The sequence below is a fragment of the Festucalex cinctus genome, chromosome 3 (assembly GCF_051991245.1).
Source record: "Festucalex cinctus isolate MCC-2025b chromosome 3, RoL_Fcin_1.0, whole genome shotgun sequence".
NCBI lineage: Eukaryota > Metazoa > Chordata > Actinopteri > Syngnathiformes > Syngnathidae > Festucalex > Festucalex cinctus.
Genome location: NC_135413.1, coordinates 8,204,229 through 8,217,321, shown reverse-complemented (window position 1 = coordinate 8,217,321; position 13,093 = coordinate 8,204,229). Strand labels below are relative to the sequence as shown.

At 40.6% G+C, this 13,093-nt stretch overlaps 1 protein-coding gene across 3 annotated transcripts in view; it reads left to right on the top strand.

Annotated features, from left to right (window-relative positions):
- LOC144015557 (genetic suppressor element 1-like) overlaps positions 1 to 13,093 on the top strand; it is an 84,946-nt gene that overhangs the window by 16,608 nt on the left and 55,245 nt on the right. Inside the window, exon 1 of one of the 3 annotated variants that reach the window (XM_077515653.1) lies at positions 9,732 to 9,826. The exons of the other annotated variants lie outside the window; for them this stretch is intronic. The gene's annotated coding sequence lies outside the window, so the exon portion shown is untranslated. Of the gene's footprint in view, positions 1 to 9,731; positions 9,827 to 13,093 lie in introns of those variants that run through there. 3 annotated transcript variants of the gene reach the window in all.

Genomic DNA, 13,093 nt, shown 5'->3' with positions numbered 1-13,093 from the left:
TATTGCGTGCACCAAGCATGTTATACATTTTTCTGTCCACATGATGGCGTAGTCGAGGAAATGAATCATCTTGAAGCCCCTACGTGTGTGTGACGCTTTTCACTGCAGGGCTTCACTGCTTTACGGGGCTTCATTTTGCCATCACTACTTAGCAGACTTGGCAATACAGACACCACTGTGATTACACATGCAGACACTCAACCATCAAACGACAAACATCAAACAATGCTCCCACACCCGCGTGAGACAAACACCACTCCCTTATACAAACACTAATGACAATAACAGGACACACCTGGGAGACACAGCAGGGAGGGGGAACCAATCAGCAATACACACCAGGAAGGGAAGACACAAGCAGGTGGACAAGGTTAACCATAACGAGACTGGGGAAGAAGACAGGAACACCAGACAACCAACACTCACCAAAATAAAACAAAAACCCAAACCAACCGAAACGTGACAGGGTGTATGCGTGGGGGTGGGGGTGTATATTAGGAGAGTACCGGCACTTACTTTTTTCCACTTAAAACAGTGAGGAGGCTATATAGAAAAATTTCAAAATTGATATTTTTGTCCAAACGATGTGCTTCTGTCATCCGTTTCTGTCATCTGTCATGACATCCGCTTGACTTTGTGAAAACACATCACATACTTTTGGTGGGTGGTGACTTTTGGACCTAGACCTTCAGTGGGTATTTCAGTGACCTAATCCACATCCTAATACATGTTTTTTTTTTTTTTTTGAAAAGTGCATCTTGAAAGTGAATTTTAAATCATGGCTGAATTGTCCTCCATCGAAAATCAAACTTTTATGCACGACAAGCTCAATCAATCAAAGCAGAAGCTTAACAGACGGATAAACTTTCTCATCACCAGGCCAGCTAGAAGTGGTTTCGTGGGCGAATCTAAATCTGATTGGCTAAAAGACAAAAACAGCGATTTCAATGCTGTCGCCATCTTTCGGTTTGGGTGCCAGGCTTCTGTGGGCCCGATCCACCGAAACTGGTTTCTTCCCCACGCACGTCACTGATAAGCTTGGAAATGAATTCCGATGGTCGCGTACCCTCCACATTTTCCGATATTCCCACAATGCGTATGTTTTGCCGCCTGGTGTAATTTTCCAGGTATGCCACCTTCTCCTTCAGCGCGTTATTTTCTTTCGCCAGTAAAGCATGAGAAGTTTCCACGTTGCCAAGCCTCTTGTCGAACTCCTTCAAGACGTCCTCCACATCCGTAATTCGATGGCCATAGATATTCAAAATCGAATGCAAAGAGGCAATTGAGGCCCGGTTCTCCTCCCGAAATGAATCAATAGATGATTGCACGGCAGAAACCGCGTTAGCTAGTGCTTCCATATTGTTAGCATTTGTATTAGCTTCCTTGCTAACACTACCTTGGGAGTCCGAGTTGTGTCTCCCACTCTGCTGTTTAGACGACTTAGGGGGCATTTGTCCACTCGTGAGGCAATTAGTTCACAAAAACTGTCTTTCCAACAAAAGTTCCATCGATTACAAGGTCCAGAATGTATTCATCCAAAAATTTTCTGCGGGAGCCGTAGGAAACACGTCTACTCACGAGCCATGCTCAAGTGCGCCCCCCCCAGCGATTTCAATGCTGTGTGTGTGGTTGACGCCTGCAATGGAGATTCTGAAGACGTTGGACGTGTACAGGGTATTTTGGATTTTCACCGACAGTATTGCTTGTGGGTCTGGAATGTACACAGGGTTTACTGTAGTCCAACGTGCTAGTCTACGCACACACACACATGCACACCCACGCACACGTATAGGCATACGCACGCGCATACACTGCACAGATGGTAAAGGCAGCGGCCTTTTCACACAGACAAAGGGAAGGTAATTCTCTCTGCAGGACGTGCTGAGAGCCGAGACAGGAAAAGAGCAGCGCACAACCACACTCCCCTCCCAGTTTCCTCAGCTCAGGCCCCCACCCCCACTTGGGCCAACAAACATCACCGTAGTACACTGACACAGTGTGCGTGGAGGGGGGTGGCGGGGTGGGGGGTGGGGGGGGGGGGGGGGTGCGCGGCCAGGGGTGTGTGCGCATGTGCGAACAATGTTATAGTCTAGAAGAGGGACACATGCAGGGAAGGTGTGTGTATGATGGGGGATCATAAGAGTGGGAGTAAGTGAGCAAGAGATAAGATGCAAAATGGAAAGCGAGGGCGATGCTATATAAACAGGATTAACCTTGCTGTGATGTTACAACCAGTTATGCGCTGTGCCATCATAATAACCAACGTAACTGGGATAGTGTTAGAACTTGATTTACAAATGACCCAACTTGCGAGTATTTCAATTGCATCAACATAGTTTAATGCTAACATGAATGAGTTAGTGGAAATTAGCACCGATCTTACAGTAACTTTAAACTTAGTTTAAACAACTGCTACTTTATGCACATTGGGGTAAATTCAATAAAGGTTTGCGTAGGCTTTGCGTGGCGCTAACCAGTAAAAATGGAGCAATCCAGGGGCGCCTAATTCACTAAACACGCGCAGATGGGGAAATCCGTCATTAAGTGTTGTTGGCCTAAGGATGTAACGATATCCAAACATCACGATACAATATTATCACGATATTGGGGGGTGGCGATATTTAAAAAAGATCACAATATTGTAAAAAAAAAAGCTCATACTTAAAAAAAATACAATATTGTCTTTTTTGTGCATAACAGCAATGCATATAAACCACCTACAATCTCTAATAACAATATTGAGGCACTTGCTAATGCAAGCACACATTGATCACTTCACAAACAAATTAGGTTCCCCTTTATCTGTCAATTAGCATAGATTTTAAACATAGAAGGCCAAAACATCCCTAATGAAAATTAAATTGCACTAATAAACTAGCCACTAGAGGGTGCTAGAACTGCACAAATGGAAATCAAAATGAAAATACCTCTGTATTTTCATTTTAATATACTGTATTGTTATTGTAAGTTGCTAGCTCTTTTTTCTAATTATTATATCTGTCTGTCTGTCTGTCTGTATGTATGTAGGCTTATGTATGTAGGCTTATGTATGTATGTATGTATGTATGTATGTATGTATGTATGTATGTATGTATGTATGTATGTATGTATGTATGTGTCAGTATTCATGGTGTGTGGCTGTGTTCAATTCCCCAGTCATTTGCCACCTTGAGGAAACATTTGGTACATTTTTCAGCAAAATGCCTGTGTTTTTTTTTGTGTGGTTATTTTATTTTTATTTTTTTGTTTCCACGATGGTCAGTGAAAAATGAGTTGAGGTTCCACCATTTACGAAGTGACCGCTCACCCCCAAATAGCTGTGGTTGAGGTCAAGTCATCTTTGGTTATAGCAACAAGCAAATCTTTCATGAAAATATCAAGTTTGCTTTTCTTTTCGCTGTCATACATCTTGCATTTGTACAATGGGTGATTGGACGCTGTATGCAATACCTCAATGAACGTCTCGTCTTCAACTATGTTTACAGTTCATTGCTAACCACTCGGTAAAAACTTTCTTGTCAGTCAGCCTGGCGGTCGCAGACTTGCTCACACGCGGATGTTTTTGAGTTTGGTTGGGGGCAGAACTCTGCTATGGCTCGCTACATCTTTGTTGCTATTGATTCGTTAGCTATGGCTGCAGTTGCTTTACATTCATGTGGTAGGCTAAACTTGAGCTTGGAAGCAAACTCCCCACTAAGAAGGCATAAAGAAATTCATTGATAGAAATTAACTTGGTAATTTGACACCCATAAAAATATTACTTACAGTACATTTCATACTACTGTACTAGTAGTATATTAATATATTTGTATTCTCATTAGCCACTCCTCCTGGCTGACATTTGGTGTGACATGCTGTAATTCATTTCTGGTTCTGTTTAGTGAGTAGATTTCAAACATTTGCCTCTTATTTTGTTGTTGAGAGTTGAGTGTTCTCTGCTTTATCATGGTTCCAGCCGAAGATCTGTGAAAAGTGTACTTGTTCACTCCAAGCATATAATTCCGTGTCAATTAAGTTAGCTTAGCAATTGCATGGCTTCTCCATCTTGCTTCACCATCCCTTGGTGAGAACGATACTTCCCGGATTTGCATCTTATTCACCGCCATGAGGGGTGATGATTATTAACTCAGGAGCCACATCAGAGAGAGGGAGAGAGAGGGGCAGAGAGAGGGAGAGGGAGAGAGAAGGGGAGAGAGGGGGAGAGAGAGGGAAGAAGAATGTATAGCTGGCAAAGCTTGTTGCTAGCTAGCTGGTTGTGGCAAAAGTAGCACCGAGCTTGCCCTGACCACCTACATTCTGTGCGGAGGTGACATTTAAACTAGTGTTGTTCCGACATCGTTTTTGGCCCCCGATACCGATTCCGATACCCAACTTTGCAGTATCGGCCGATACGATACCATACCGATACCTAAGTTTTTTTTTTTTTTCCTCAACATGAAAGAGCTGTCCTGCCATTGGTTCAGAGCATTCAAGGGCCAACAGGATCACTTAGATCGGCATGCAGTGAACATGTCACATATCAGTGAATGTCGTGCACGAGCAAGACACAAGATGTTGCATCCAAAATCCTATATTAGCGTTAGAATTAATGGTATCGGCATGTTACTTGTGAGTACTCACTGATACCGATACCATTGTTTTAATGCAGTATCGGCGGCGCCTCTGGTATCGGAACAACACTAATATAAACACGTGGCAACGTTAACTTGCATGCGTACAGCCCAGCCAAACGTTTTGGAAACTGTCCACGATTTAGAAAAACTTTCAAATCTATGAAAACCTTTTTTTAAACTACATTTGAATTTTAAAATCAAATTTGAATTAAAAAAAAAAAAAAGATTTTAATCAGCTTTGCTCTTCAGTGAGTTTCATTGAGACCCAAAACAAGAATTACGACCCGCAAACAACAATGTAAAACTGCTTATTTTGAGCCTTGCAAAACAGCAACAAGTACAAGCAGCAATAATAACAACAATACTCAGACACATATATTCTCTGCTCTGTGGGAACAACAATTATTGTTATTATATTACTTTTACTTGGTCCTTACACAAATATAAAATAATATAGGACCAATGTTGTTGACAAAGGCTTTCTGTTTTGTAAAAATTAGGGATGCTCAATACCACTTTTTGTCATAGAGACACCAGTACTTTTGGCTTTTGGTGCACCATGAGACTTTTTGGTGTTTTATGGTGTGTGCTGTATTTTGTGTTATGAATCTGATGTTTATTTATTTATTTATGTATTTATGTATGTATGTATTTATTTATTTATTTATTTATTTATTTATTTATTTATTTATTTATTTTTTCACTCACCTACTTCTTCCAAATAATTTACTGATGTTACCTTTATTTACTTGTATAAAAAAATACTTGTATACTCACTTAAAATGTTTGCTTTGTTCTTGTTTTTCTTATCTTATTCTTTACTGCATGACCAATTTCTGTTTCATGTACAGCACTTTGTAAACAGCAATGCTTGTTTTAAAGTGCTTTATAAAAAAAAAGTTTAGTACAAATACTGAACTCTCTAAGTAGTCACCGACACTGATACCAAGTACCTATACCACTAGTACAATTTCACCCCAGATAATTTTAAAGCATGAGTAACGATACTTGGAAAGCGCTGGTACAAGTCAGATATCTAAATCTGGCATTGGTCCTCACCCCTACCTAGTAAAAATATATGTAAACAAGTTGGGGGTGTTCTACTGCCAGGACTGTATCTTGCTTGAAAGCAGAGACTCCGCTGTAGTCTGTCACGTGCACGTAAATGCCAGGTTAAACTTGCAGGTCCGCCCACATCTGTGACTCAACCCTGTTTTGTGATCTCCCACCTGACCGGAGCGGCAAACAGGCTTCTCATTTTCATTTGTCGGGGAAGGGAGGAATACATTTGAATAATCGGGGGCTGGGGTTCATGGCTGATCTGTGTGTAGCTACGCACGCGTGTGTGAGTGTACGTGATCGGGCCACACACAAGCAGCAAGTGCATCCTTCGTATTGTTTTTTTTTTAGTTGCAGGCGCATCCTCACCTGACATGAAGGGAGTGTGCGATTCCCGTACGTTTGTGTGTGCATACAAAGGTGTGCATGCTTGCGTGTGTGATGGATAGAAGGCTTTATAAGAGAGGAATAGGCTAATGAGCGGGTCTCCAGAGGCAGTAAAGAATCCTGCAGCTATTACTGCCACACTTCTTAATAGCCTCTGTGCTTGGCCTCTTTTACATGTTGGGGGCGGCGGCCCCACATGTAAACCCACCCTGACAATACACTGCATTATGTGCTTTCACCTCCCGAAAAACATGTTCACACAGGGTATGTTCCGTCAGTCTCTCAACCAGGAAGAAAACAAAACAAACCAAAAAAACATTTACAGTCTATCACATACTCGAATTCTGTCCTCATACAATGAGCCCACACGCACACCAGTCAATCTGTGTAGGTCACAGAGGATGGAGGTGAGACACCGCCCACCTCAGAGAATGGCTGACTGTGCACAGCCAGACCATAAATCATGTCAGGCTACACATGTCCCCATAGACACACATGCACACTCCCTCTTTTTACACAGAGTATAGGTTAGAGCACAACAGCCACTGATTGGGGAGGATTCTGTGAGACTCACTCGTGTGTTTTGTTGCCTTCTTGAAGCGCTTGTGTGTGTCTGTTGTGTGTTTGATAGGTATGTATGTTAAATGAACATTAATTAGTATTGGCGTGTCCTGAGGAAGCAGTGGGGCGTGCTAGAAAGTCACAGGTACAAAACCATGCAAATCAGATGCTAAATATGTGGACTTGAGCTTGGTGACTTGAGCTTGGTGACATTCAAACTAGCTTGATGGCCATTTGACGCAAGTTCTCTCAATTTGTCCGAAAAGGATGATTTATTTATAACAAATAGTGTATCCTTGTTTGTCTATCTACTGTATGCCAGCAACATATAGTGACAGGCAGAACAATTAAAAGCTCTTACACTAGATGGAAGAAGGTCCCATGAACCTGCGTATCCACCTGTTGTCTTTCATTCAACGGAATAATAGCTTTGTGTCCGACTAAACAGACTCACATTTCACACTGACTATGTCTATTTGTGAGTAAATTAGATTCGATTCGATTCATTTATTGATCCCCATCGGGAAATTCATCTTCACTGAGTGTCTGCCAAGGTTATTTTAGTTCATGAAAACTAACGAAACAAATTCAAAAAACAATTTTGTTAACGAAATACAATAAAAACGAAAATGCTTTTTATAAAAAATGAAAACTAACTAGAACTACATTTTATGTTTACAAAACTAATTAAAACTAACTATAATTACGGTGAAAATGTCCTTTGTTTTAGTCTTTGGTAATTAATTTAATACATGAGCCTTTGAGGATGATTTTAGATGTGATTTTAAGTATATTTATTTTGATATTAACCGGAATAAAGACGTTTAAAAAGTGTGTCACACAGAAGTGATGTCACTTAGCAGCAGCCAATAGAAAAACATCTTCAGATGATGTCATTACTAGGCGACACATTTGCCTGCTTGACTTTTGGCTTCAATGGCTGTCCGCTTGCATTTTCATTTAACTCGCTGAAATTCAACGCAAAGTAAGAAATGTGTTACTTTATTCATTTTACCATGGTGTTTATTAAATATTGCACACAAGTAATACACATAACAAAAAAACAATGAAAAACTAAAACTAATACTGAACTAAACTATACTAAAACTAAACTAAAACTAAGCGTTAAAAAAACATAAAAACTAACAGAACCACCCTTAAAACTACCGTAATTAAAACTAAATAAAAAAAAATAAAAAAATAACTCAAAATGAAATAAAACTAACTAAAAGGAAGATTCCAAAACGATAATAACCCTGGTGTGTGCATTCCAGAGATGACACCATTGCAAATTACACACACAAAAAAACAAACAAAAACAAAAACAAAAAAACAATACACAACAACAATAAACCACAAAGACCAGGCCTGTTTGTTGTGGATGACAAGTCTTTTTTTACTTTGTTTTTGAATGTCCACGATGTACTGATCAAAGGTAAGTTTGTCCATCCGTCCATCCATCCATCCATCCATCCATCCAGCCATCCATCCATCCATCCATCCATCCATCCATTATCCAAACCACTTATCCTCATAAGGGTCACTGGCATGCTGGAGCCTATCCCTGCTCTCTTCAGGCAGTAGGTGGGGTACACCCTGAACCTTTTCTCAAATTTAAATGTATCCACTGTTTCTGTGTTTATGATGGTGGCATGTTGGGGTGAGGGGTGGTTGAATTGTAATTATTTTTGTTTTATTGACGTTGATTTGAAGATAGCTGTCCAAAAAGTATTTCAGAGTATTTCAGCAAAGTGTGCTTCCTTAAAGATGTTTATTTATCAATCCAAAACAAAGGACTCATACATTGTTCCCTCACTTTTAGGTGAATTTCCGCAAAGTAGAGGTTGTTGTTTAAAAACAAACAAAAAACAAACAAGTTTTTCTTGTGTGTGTGTTTTTTTTTTTTTTTAAGGTAAATAGCAAAGCCAATTTTGCACAGATAAAAAAAAAAAGAAATGTTTGGATAATGGCGAGTACATGGACTTGCTTGTTTATCGCTGTTGAACTGTCAACCAAGATAGCATTTAGTATTAGCGATGACCTATGAGCTTTGGCCGTCTTTCGCATGATTAGTGATTGAATTCTGTGAAATTGATTGTATATTTAACCGACCCACTTTTTAAATTTGAAAATCTGGCCACCCTAATCTTCGCTTTCCTTTTCCCTTGTCTTCAGTCAGAGGAACTCTGTTTGTTTTCTCTTTTGCATGGTGACCATTTTTATTATGTGCTAGGTGTATGTATGAATGTAACAGCGCAGTCTATGAAGTATTAATTAACCTTTGAACTTATTGAAACTGACTTTTTAAAGTCTTTCTCCGCACCTATTCTCTCTGTCTTGCTTTCACAGTTATCCAAAGAGGAAGATGGAAGAAGTGTGCTCACTTAAACCTGTTTATTTGTCACTTTCTGATTAAGGTTACTACTAAACTGACACATAAAACAAGTGAGAATGTACACACCGTGTATTTAAATACCAACATGTTCAACCAATCTATCTATCGAAAAGTCTGCTAGCTTAATGCTAACATATAACATGTAATGCTGCTAATATACTTGACTGGAAAAATGTAAACCTTCCAACAGGTGAAATTTCAACACACATGTTGCATCAACCCAAAAACAGAGCATATAAAACATGCATTAATTCTCTTTACTCTTTGGAAAACGGGGTGTTCTTCGTGCTATTAATTACACAGCTTCTCTTTTAGTAGAGCTCAGTGCTGCTCAGCATGTTGTGGCATAACGAGGTACTAGACTGAATGACTTGCCTGTATGTATACTATAAAAATCCATGAAAAAAAAAGTGGTTGCCTACAAATCTGCAATGTATTGGTGAGTACCAACAGAGTAGTATGACTTCAACTAGCAGATGTGTTGACATGATATGAGCATCATGTCTCCAGTGTCCTATAGGCCTGTGTGAGCTATCAGCACTGTGTGTGCATGCATGTGGAAAGGAGCGGGTGGGGGTTGTATGAGGGGTGGGGGGGGGGGGGGGATTCACATCTTCTTCTCTCCATCCCTCGTTTCCCCCAGGGAGCATCAGTGGAGCAGGTGCTAGCTTCCCCACCCACTACTCTCCTCCCTCCCCTCTCAAGCCCCCCCTTCCCATATCCACGCAGTAGCTGTGTTTTGTCACAGTGAACAGCGAGATGGGCTGAAGGCGAAGACTGCTTTTGTTTCTCTTTTTTTTTCTTGTAAGCGGTAAGTTGTTTGTTTCATACATTTTTTAAAGGCTGAATGTTGCTTGTCCAATCAGGATCTCAATGTTGCCTGTACACAGCTTTGAGTTGTCTTTGTTGAGTCAATGGCTATTGCAGTAGATATTTATTAAGGGTACACTTTTCTGTTGGAACAACTTAATTGCTGTTTGCCTTAATGGTATTACGCATGTGTTTCCTTTTATTTGCAGTGGAAATGGCTCTTTTAGGCAGCAAGTTGTCTTTTTCACCTTTTTTCTTTCAATCGACATTGTAAATGCTGCTTGTCCAATTTGAACACTTTCAATGATGTCTAAACTGGACTTAAAACAAGGAAGAAAATAATGAAATAAGGAATGATCTGCTTAGAGAGCAGGAAAATTTATCTTGGCAAGGTTTCTTAAAACAAGTACAGTACAAATGTAGTTAACCTCAACTCGACCTACCAATGACATATTTTAGCCAGGCTAAACTTACTCAGAACTAGTCATGTAAAAATGAGAGTCTCTGACACAAAAACTGTCTCGTAAGAAAAAATATCTTACGAGCATACTTTGCCTTGATTTGAGATATCTAATTATGGTTTGCGTTTAATTTTTGCAGTGGTTGAACAGCTAAGCTTTCAGTTTTCTGTGGTGACTTGATGGCTATTGCACTACGTATTTATCAGTGTTAGACTTTTCTTTTGCAACAAATTATCTCATTGTCATTTATTTGCGGTGGAAATGACTCAGTGTGCATAACTCAGCAAAGTGGGATGTGTGTGATTTAATGTCACGAGTATGAAAGTATTCAGTAAAGACCTGATCATTTTCACGTAAATGAAAACACAGAAACCAGAAGTCACTTTGATTCTGTTTGCCACATATGCCGATAGTATATCACAGGAAGAGAACAAGTTCCAAAGAAGTGTCAGAATGGGTTGATTGATTATTTTGGTCATATTTTTCAGTGTCTCCAAATGACAGTGAAGCGTTTTTGAGTCTAATGAGTGCCAAGTTGTGTCGCTTTTATTGTGAAGTCAAAATGCAGCACATCCGGTTGGAGAGTGTTCAGGTGTTCAGGTCAGGCGTTTGTTAGCTCGTTAAGCAGCTTCCTCTCAGACGTGCTCGTTCCCGTCCAACCTGTTGCTGAGCAAACAAATGCTCCCGTTTTTGGCAAACCAAACTTAACGGACGTGAAATTTAGTCATAGGTTTGGGGTTTCTTAGGGTAATGGTCCAAGTAAAAAGAGAGCTACCTATCTTGAAATAGATAGATAGAGAGAGAGAGAGAGAGAGAGAGAGAGAGAGAGAGAGAGAGAGAGAGAGAGAGAGAGAGAGAGAGAGAGAGAGAGAGAGAGAGAGAGGGAGAGAGAGAGAGAGAGAGAGAGAGGGAGAGGCAGCATGGAGTGCGGTGTCAGCAGTCCCTGCTCATCGACCGAGAGATGGTGCTGTGTAGTGGATGCGATGGATTGTCCATGATAAAGAAGCTTGTTTGCATTGTCTTTTCGGCCCCAGACATCTGTCCAATTGAGTGCCCACGACAGAGTTCCACTTCCTCCCCAGTTTGCCCAGGCGAGAAGCGTTTTCTTGACGTTTCCTTCCTAGCACAGAACTGCATACAAGAGCTGCCCTTGTGGGGTTAGGGTTAGGATTATTTTGGGTTAGTTGCTGTCACGGAGTCTCCCCACATCTCTCCACCCACCGACTGAGATGCAGGGTGTCGTCCTGCAACACCCACAGGAGTCAAAGGAGGCCTTTAACAGTGGCTGTATTGTTGGCGTCAAATAGACAGACGCCACTGGGTGCATTAGCAGCAGCCAAGCGGATCACTTGGCTATTGTGCGTGTGTGGTTGTGTGTGCGTGTGTACAGCGTGTACAGCCTGCAGGTGGAGTTCAACACATGCACGCACACACACGGCCCCATGCACCATCTGACCTGTCAAGGACCAGCTGCTCTGCAAGGCATCCCAGTCAACCTCCAATCTCTTTTAATGATCCTCTCCTCATGTTTATATACTAAAGTAGCCCACTCACACACACATCACAAGCGCACGCACGCGCGTGTACACGCGCGCAGACACACATGCATACACATCCCTCGCCTCCTCTTTTGGCTGTAGTAGTTGTGTCTGTTTGTTAGTCATTCATGCATTGAGTGGCAGTTTGTTTTAATTGACATACCAGGAAAACAAGTTTGGTGGCAACTTGTTGCTAGGCAGATTTCGTAGGACTTGGATTGCGGTGTTCATTGCCAGTAAGTTTGTGGTTGTAGTTACAGCATCTTCACCTATATGTTGCTGCATTCAGACACAATTTTTACAGTGGTTGCATTTTGTAGTTACAGTTAGGGGTGTCAGACAATAACATTTTTAATTGTAATTAATCGCATGACTTCAAAAGTTAACTTACGATTTGACAAAATTGCGAAAAGGTAAGTTTTCTCGAGGTCAAAATGAGTTTTGAGGACCAAAATAAAAAAACATTTATTACTATCCGCCATTTTGGTTGTTTACGTTCGCCTCGAACGCTTTCAGGTTGGAACTGGGAAAAAACAACTTGGATATATCCGACTTCCAACCATCCTCGAATGCAGCATATGGATGCATCTTTTAGTCATACATACATTGTCATCATTCATAAAATTGAGTTAAAATAAAAAAAGATGTACTGTGCTGTAAAAAAAACGAGTGTGATATTGATTTGTGTTGAGGTAATATTTCTGCCACTAGATGGCATAATTGCATTTGTAAGACGTTGGTGACAGCTTAGTGCATTTTTCTTTTCATATTAAGAGCTATCTAATCTTTAACATGAAGTAACTAGTGAAATTCTGCACATTATTAAAATTGTAAAATAAACTTGACCCCAGTCTCCACAAATATTTGTGTTATTATATTATTAAATTTATGTGGATGTGTCTGCTGCGTTGCGACTGGAATTCCCCCCGTACAGGCTTTCCAAGTAAGGGGCGGTCATTAATCACGCGTTAAAAAAAATGAGTGGCATGAAAGGAACACTAAATTAACTCAAAATTAACGCACTAATTTTGCCACCCCTAGTTCCAGTCAATATTTGCAGAGGTGCGCAACTTTTTGGCGTCTCTTCCACATTTTCGGTGCGTTTTATGACGCAAAGCCTTGAAAAATTACATGGACTGAGAAGTACGATTTGTACTGACTCGGATTGACGGCCGAAAACCTGCTTCAGTCCGTGTATTTTTTCTTGGCTTCGCGTCAGAAAGAAAATGTGGGCATCTGTCTACGACGGAAGTGCCCACCTCTGAATAG